We start from the raw sequence: 6000 nt of genomic DNA, 5'->3' as shown, positions 1-6000 counted from the left end.
GAAACTGATTCAATAAGGCATAGGAGATGTGTCTATTTTCTGCCAGTAGATCTATACATGTTCACTTTCAAAGTCACTGGTGGAGTAAAATGTGCTGAAAACAGAGGAATAAGGGTGCGTGTGTGCGTGTGCGTGTGCCTGTCTGTGTGTGTGTGTGTGTGTGTGTGTGTGTGTGTGTGTGTGTGTGTGTGTGTGTGTGTGTGTGTGTGTGTCTGTGTGTCTGTGTGTGTGTGCGTGTGTGTGTGTGCGTGTGTGTGTGTGTGTGTGTGTGTGTGTGTGTGTGTGTGTGTGCGTGCGTGTGTGTGTGTGTGTGTGTGTATTGCTGATGGCATCGAATGACTCAAGAGTGCATCACTTTCTATCAGATTGTCATTTGTCTGTCATCACTTCTGGGTATCTGCTCTCTGTGTACAGGTGTGTGTGTGTGTGTGTGTGTGTGTGTGTGTGTGTGTGTGTGTGTGTGTGTGTGTGTGTGTGTGTGTGTGTGTGTGTGTGTGTGTGTGTGTGTGTGTGTGTGTGTGTGTGTGTGTGTGTGTGTGTGTGTGTGTTACCCATTCATCAAATGTCCCATTCATCATGTTGAGAGGAAACAGTGAGGCCTGGGATATGGGCATTGCTCTACATTGTTCCACTCATAATCTATGGTCATACCATAACCCAGTGTTCAAATTGCTCTTTACTGTAAAAACAAAAAAACATGTGAGCAGTCTAAGGAGCGAACAAACACATACACGTGCACAAACACTCCCACTTTCAGATTGCTTGTAGTGCCATAACGAATAAAACAGATCATTTCTAACAAAAATTTGCCTTATCAAGTGCAATTTTACTTAATGTTCTTGTACTTAAGTATGATTTTCTTTTTTACTTGATTGTCTGTAATCTGCTAAAATTAAAGCACAATTGTTTCTACATCATGCACTGTAATTATGCTTTCACTAGATATAAATAAATTCTAACTACACCACACCAAGAGCAACTCTCTTTAGTACATAAGAGCAGGAGACTCAGTGTTTTTGCACACTAACCAAAATTTATATTCATGAATAAGCAGGTTGGGGGGGGGTATTTGGATGTTTATTATACTTTAAAATGAAGTGATTCACATTTCGCTGCCTGCGAGGTAATTAATGTGGGGAAATCTTGAATTAAAGATGTAAATCCTGACACTTTGGCAGGGGGGCCGGTAAGGGACAGTGGTCTCCAAGGTCTGGATTATTCTTAGCGTATACCAATTAACACCATGTATCTTCTTTTATGTTCACTTCAATTAAGAGCCTTTACAGTTTTTAAGTTCTTTTCTTCTCAGTAGTTGGAGAATGTCAGAGACTGATCAAAGGCGTAAGCTGCCGTCCGTGCACCGTAGGTAATGCTGTTTTGCATAAAGAAATCTGCATATTGCAAAGAAGGTTTTCATTTCACTTTGCATGAATTATAGTTAGAGATTATCTAGTAGATAGAGAATGCACAATATTATTGAGCACCAGATAAAAACATTCTTGCATGAATATCAAACTTGTAATTATTATTTTGTACCATGATTGAGAACAAGTCAAAGCCAACACATGTTGAATGTATCTTTCCAGCTGCTACAAATGTGAATGGGTGATAAGTGTTTACATAAGACAGTCACAATTAGGTGTGTTAATAACGTTGAAGCACGTGCAGAACATTATTCACACCTAATAAGTCCACTTGCTGAAGTAATCACACCCTGATTTATGAGGGTGATTTTGGCTCTTACAAAGCGCTGCTTGTTTTCCTGATGACTGTTTCTGTATCTCTCAGCTGATTATTTCCTTTTTGTTCTACCCACTCTTTTTTTTTATTTCTCTTTTTTTACACCTTCAAAGGTTTTAGCCTCGAGACTCTAAGTCTGTGTTCAATAAAGAATCATATAACTGTAGTCTCCATTCTCTTACAACATTTCACTAAAACCAGACTCCATTTTATCGTGTATACACGTGCCTTTGTGGTAAACTGCTTTGGGGCACAGCAAAGACATGCAGGAAAGAAAAACAACTTGTCCTGTTGTGATAATTACTACTCCTTAATCCCATTACACTGTCAGCTACCAATAAATCAATGAGCAAATGAACTGACCAACTATGAGGAAAAGCCTTATAGTACTCATCCAAATTATTCTATTGATGTTCCACCAAACGGTCGTCCTGGAGAGATTGAATGCTCTTTTAAGCAAAGTGCTGACATCATAATAAAAGGCCACCAGGTTTTGGCCGACTGTGCGGTTTAGGAGCTTCGGGCTAAAGAGGCGAGCAGCCGCTGAAGAAGGACGAAGAAAGGCAATCTTCAAAGTCAATAAGGCCAAGTGCTCTATGTGGTCGCATTTACTGCACCTAATCAAACTATGAATAGCCTCTTATAGAATGCAAACACATGGATACACAAACTGTGCAGCAGTTAGAAAAACAGCTGGGTGATTAACAAAATATTTAGTGGTAAATTTTGACATTATATTAATTTTTGACTTGTTTCCAAAAGTGTCTCATAAAACATGTGGAGGTGTTGTTTATATATCACAATTGACATTGCATAGAGTTTATTTTTGAATATACAAACATGCCCTTTCACCTCGGTAGGTGTGCATCTGTATCCAGCAGTTTTTTAAGAAAGAAAAAAAAATGGGCTGGTAAATTCAAACATCAAAACCTTACGTTGGATGTTGTACCTCTGTAGTCATGTGTTTTCATAACCCAAGTGTCTGAAAGAATTATAAGCAGAAAAATGTATTGCTCAGCTTGGCATTTCTGCAGCTAATGCTAGCAGCTTAGAGGGTGCACCAGGGCCAACATTGAGCATTCACAGCACAGACAGCCATCTAGTGTTTGAAAAGAGAAGATGCATGAATCCACTGACGAGGGAGAGATACAGTACATGTGCATTGTGTTTCTACCTCAGTTCTTTAAGTAGAGCCACCGATGATAAATGTTTTGACTTCAAGGGTAAAGAAAAAAACATATCTAACAATTTAAGCTGCTTTAAACATAGAAGTATTTCATTTATGTGACATCATTACACCCACAAATTGGGAGAAAATCTCTCTTGTTGCTTTTGTATTCTGGGAACAGGCACAGGAGGTATGCTAATGGTCAAAACTTGTCTTTTCAGCCCACACAGAAAAACAGCGCTCTCTGGTTTAGCCTAATAGCGAGCTTTCTGCAGGAGCTTAACCTCTCATTGGGAGACTTCTGAAATAACAAAGCATCAGCACCTGGAAGCACCACTCTTACTTTACCCAAACCTTTTACCTCTGTTTGCCTTTCAGCAGCATGCATCCACATTTAGGTATAATGCATGCAACCCAAATAAGCTCAATTCATAAACAAACCTGTGCAATTGCGTATATACAAGTTGAGTGCATAAATATGTATTTGCTGAGTGTTCAAACAACGACACAAAGGGCGGCCCAACCTGTTGTCGGCTCAGCCCCCGTTTTTTACCCTGCTGTGAAATCTCTGCTCCCTTAATAATAATCACACATCGTTATGACAGTAGATGTTAGGCAACACACAAGGAGACACAAACACACATAAATACTGTATACCAACAATATCATTTGGAATTCCTCTAGCCCAATACGGGAAGATTTATTAGACATCAGTTTGAGGGGAAAGAACGAAAGAAATCACTTCTCCCCCTCGCTGTTCTTGCAGCTGTAAAAGTCTTGTTCAGTAATGCACATGCAAGCCTTCTCCCATGACTTGTAATGTAATTGCTTTTCATTGATCCTGTCCGATCAGGTGCCTAATGTTCATCCTTTTCCAGCGCAGCCTCGAGAGCACTTCTGCCAGTACTAATTTGACATGTGTACATCCTTTTTATTGCCTTTAAAAACAATCAGTCACAAAAAATAGCAGGATAGCATGGAAATGTTGTCAAATAAATTGTGAAATAACATGTATTTTTGTGGAACAGGATATCTCCTGGCCCTTTGTTAAGACCCACAAAAACCAAATGAGGACATTTATGCTCATTTTACTATTTATAATAATTGTTATTTTCTTTAATATGGATGGGCAGCAAAACACAGTATCTTCATGACCAACCTAGAAGAGTTTCGGTCAAAGGAGAGCACATTATTTTTGGAAGGATAGACACACAGGCTCATCCTATGAGGTGACTCAAGTCAAAGATTTGAGAGAAAAAAAACACTCCAAGCTTCTGCAAAAGATTAAATAATGTCAGCATCACAAGTAAAGGCCAGTGTTTTGGCAGGCACTGACTTGGACTACTGAGGCACATTATGATTTGTTTGACTTTTCACTGGAGGTTTTGGTAACTTGAACTTTAGCCACAAACACGCGTGAAAAAAAAACTTGATTCTTCACAAAAAAAAGCAGTTTTGATTATTTATATTTCTTATTACGCAGGCAGGTTTGTAGTGGAAGGAAGCATTGTAAGCATTGTCACTAATTGTTGGGTTTAGATTCATTTGAGTCGGGTTTGTGTTATCATTAATCTCCATGAAAATCTTAAGATTACAAACCTGCCTGCTCCTAATGCCTTCCATTGTTTTCCAACACTAAAAAAAAAATACTTTGGTTGTGGATTACCATCATAGTGCAGATAATGCTCCTCTATGTTGTAAAATCATCTGGAACCAACAATTATCTTCTAAAGCACAATAATCCATTTACCTTAAATTACGACTATCAAATGTCTTGTATATCTGCTATGAGCAGGTAATCATTCCTGCTTTTGCCAGCTCGCTCTTGAGCTTTCCCCCGCTGCCTTCTCCGTGCATTATTTAGTCCTTTCCTGAAGTAACAGCCGTATTTCTACATGCAGACAAGCCGACCACTAACACGCCACACTAATGCGATGTAAAAGTGAATGATGAAATTCAAGAAGGCCATGTGAAAGAGAAACTCATGTGTGTGCGTGCGTGCGTGCGTGCATGCGTGTGTGTATGTGTGTGTGTGTGTGCGTGTGTGTGCGTTCAAAGGTGAGGCCTTGGGTGATGCAGAATAGGATTCCCTTACCTCCTATAAGTACAGAGGAGGATAAAAGCCAGCTGTAATGACCTTGGAATAATGAAGGCCTTGCTGATTTCCATGATTTTCTTGCTTTCATGCCACGACCATTCCATAGGAGGGGCATTAAGGAAAAAAGAGGGGGCAACGTCTGGCCAAACACCAGCAGCTGAAAATATTCATCCAGCATTGAACACAAACTCTTGTGTTCTCATATTCAAGTCATTATGTAAATGGTTATTATCTTGAGGCAAATCAATAGATGAAACACATTTTTCTTAATGGGCTGGTGTTTCACTCTTTTCTTTTTAGTTGACCAATTTATTTGCAATTTCCTTAATCTGTGAACGTATTTAGAAAGTGATGTAATGCTTGCTTCTTTTTATCATGAAAGCAAAGGCAGCATGTTGTCTGGGGCTTCTCGATGCAACTAATATGGCATAGCAAAATGAAAGGCTTCAAAAGAGCTGTTCCACTTGGAGGCTGATGTAGTGCTGTGACCGACCTCCAAATATGATTAGACTGCAGTAAACACAACAATAGCAAACAATAAACAACTGGTAATTGGTGTGATCCTTTGTTCCAACAGAACCTCTCTTGATTTGCTATGAATTATGAGCATTAATGTGCGTGCCCCACTGAGGATATCCAAAAAACGCTCTCGCCTCGTCTTGATGGGCCTGTCTCATTAAAGGAGAATTGGAGGCCAGTGTTGGATGCTGATGTGCGGTACATTCATCAGGATAACTGACATGAACTCACCTTTAATTCGTGCTATCTGTGAGCCTGATAAAGGAGGATTATATCAGAGTGAGTTGTCTCTGTGCAGGTATCTGCAAAGGTTTGCTTTCAAAAAATCACACACAGCCACGCAACTGAAGTACGCCCTCTACAGGCATCAGTAACACACCCACAGTGTCTGTGGGGCACATGTGTCAAACTCAAGCCCCGGGGGCCAAATCTGGTCCTTTAAAGCTCTAAATTAGGCCCGCAGGAGAAAGTGAAA

Source organism: Gouania willdenowi, chromosome 21, assembly GCF_900634775.1.
Source record: "Gouania willdenowi chromosome 21, fGouWil2.1, whole genome shotgun sequence".
NCBI classification, from domain to species: domain Eukaryota; kingdom Metazoa; phylum Chordata; class Actinopteri; order Blenniiformes; family Gobiesocidae; genus Gouania; species Gouania willdenowi.
Note: the sequence above shows the minus strand (reverse complement) of the source record.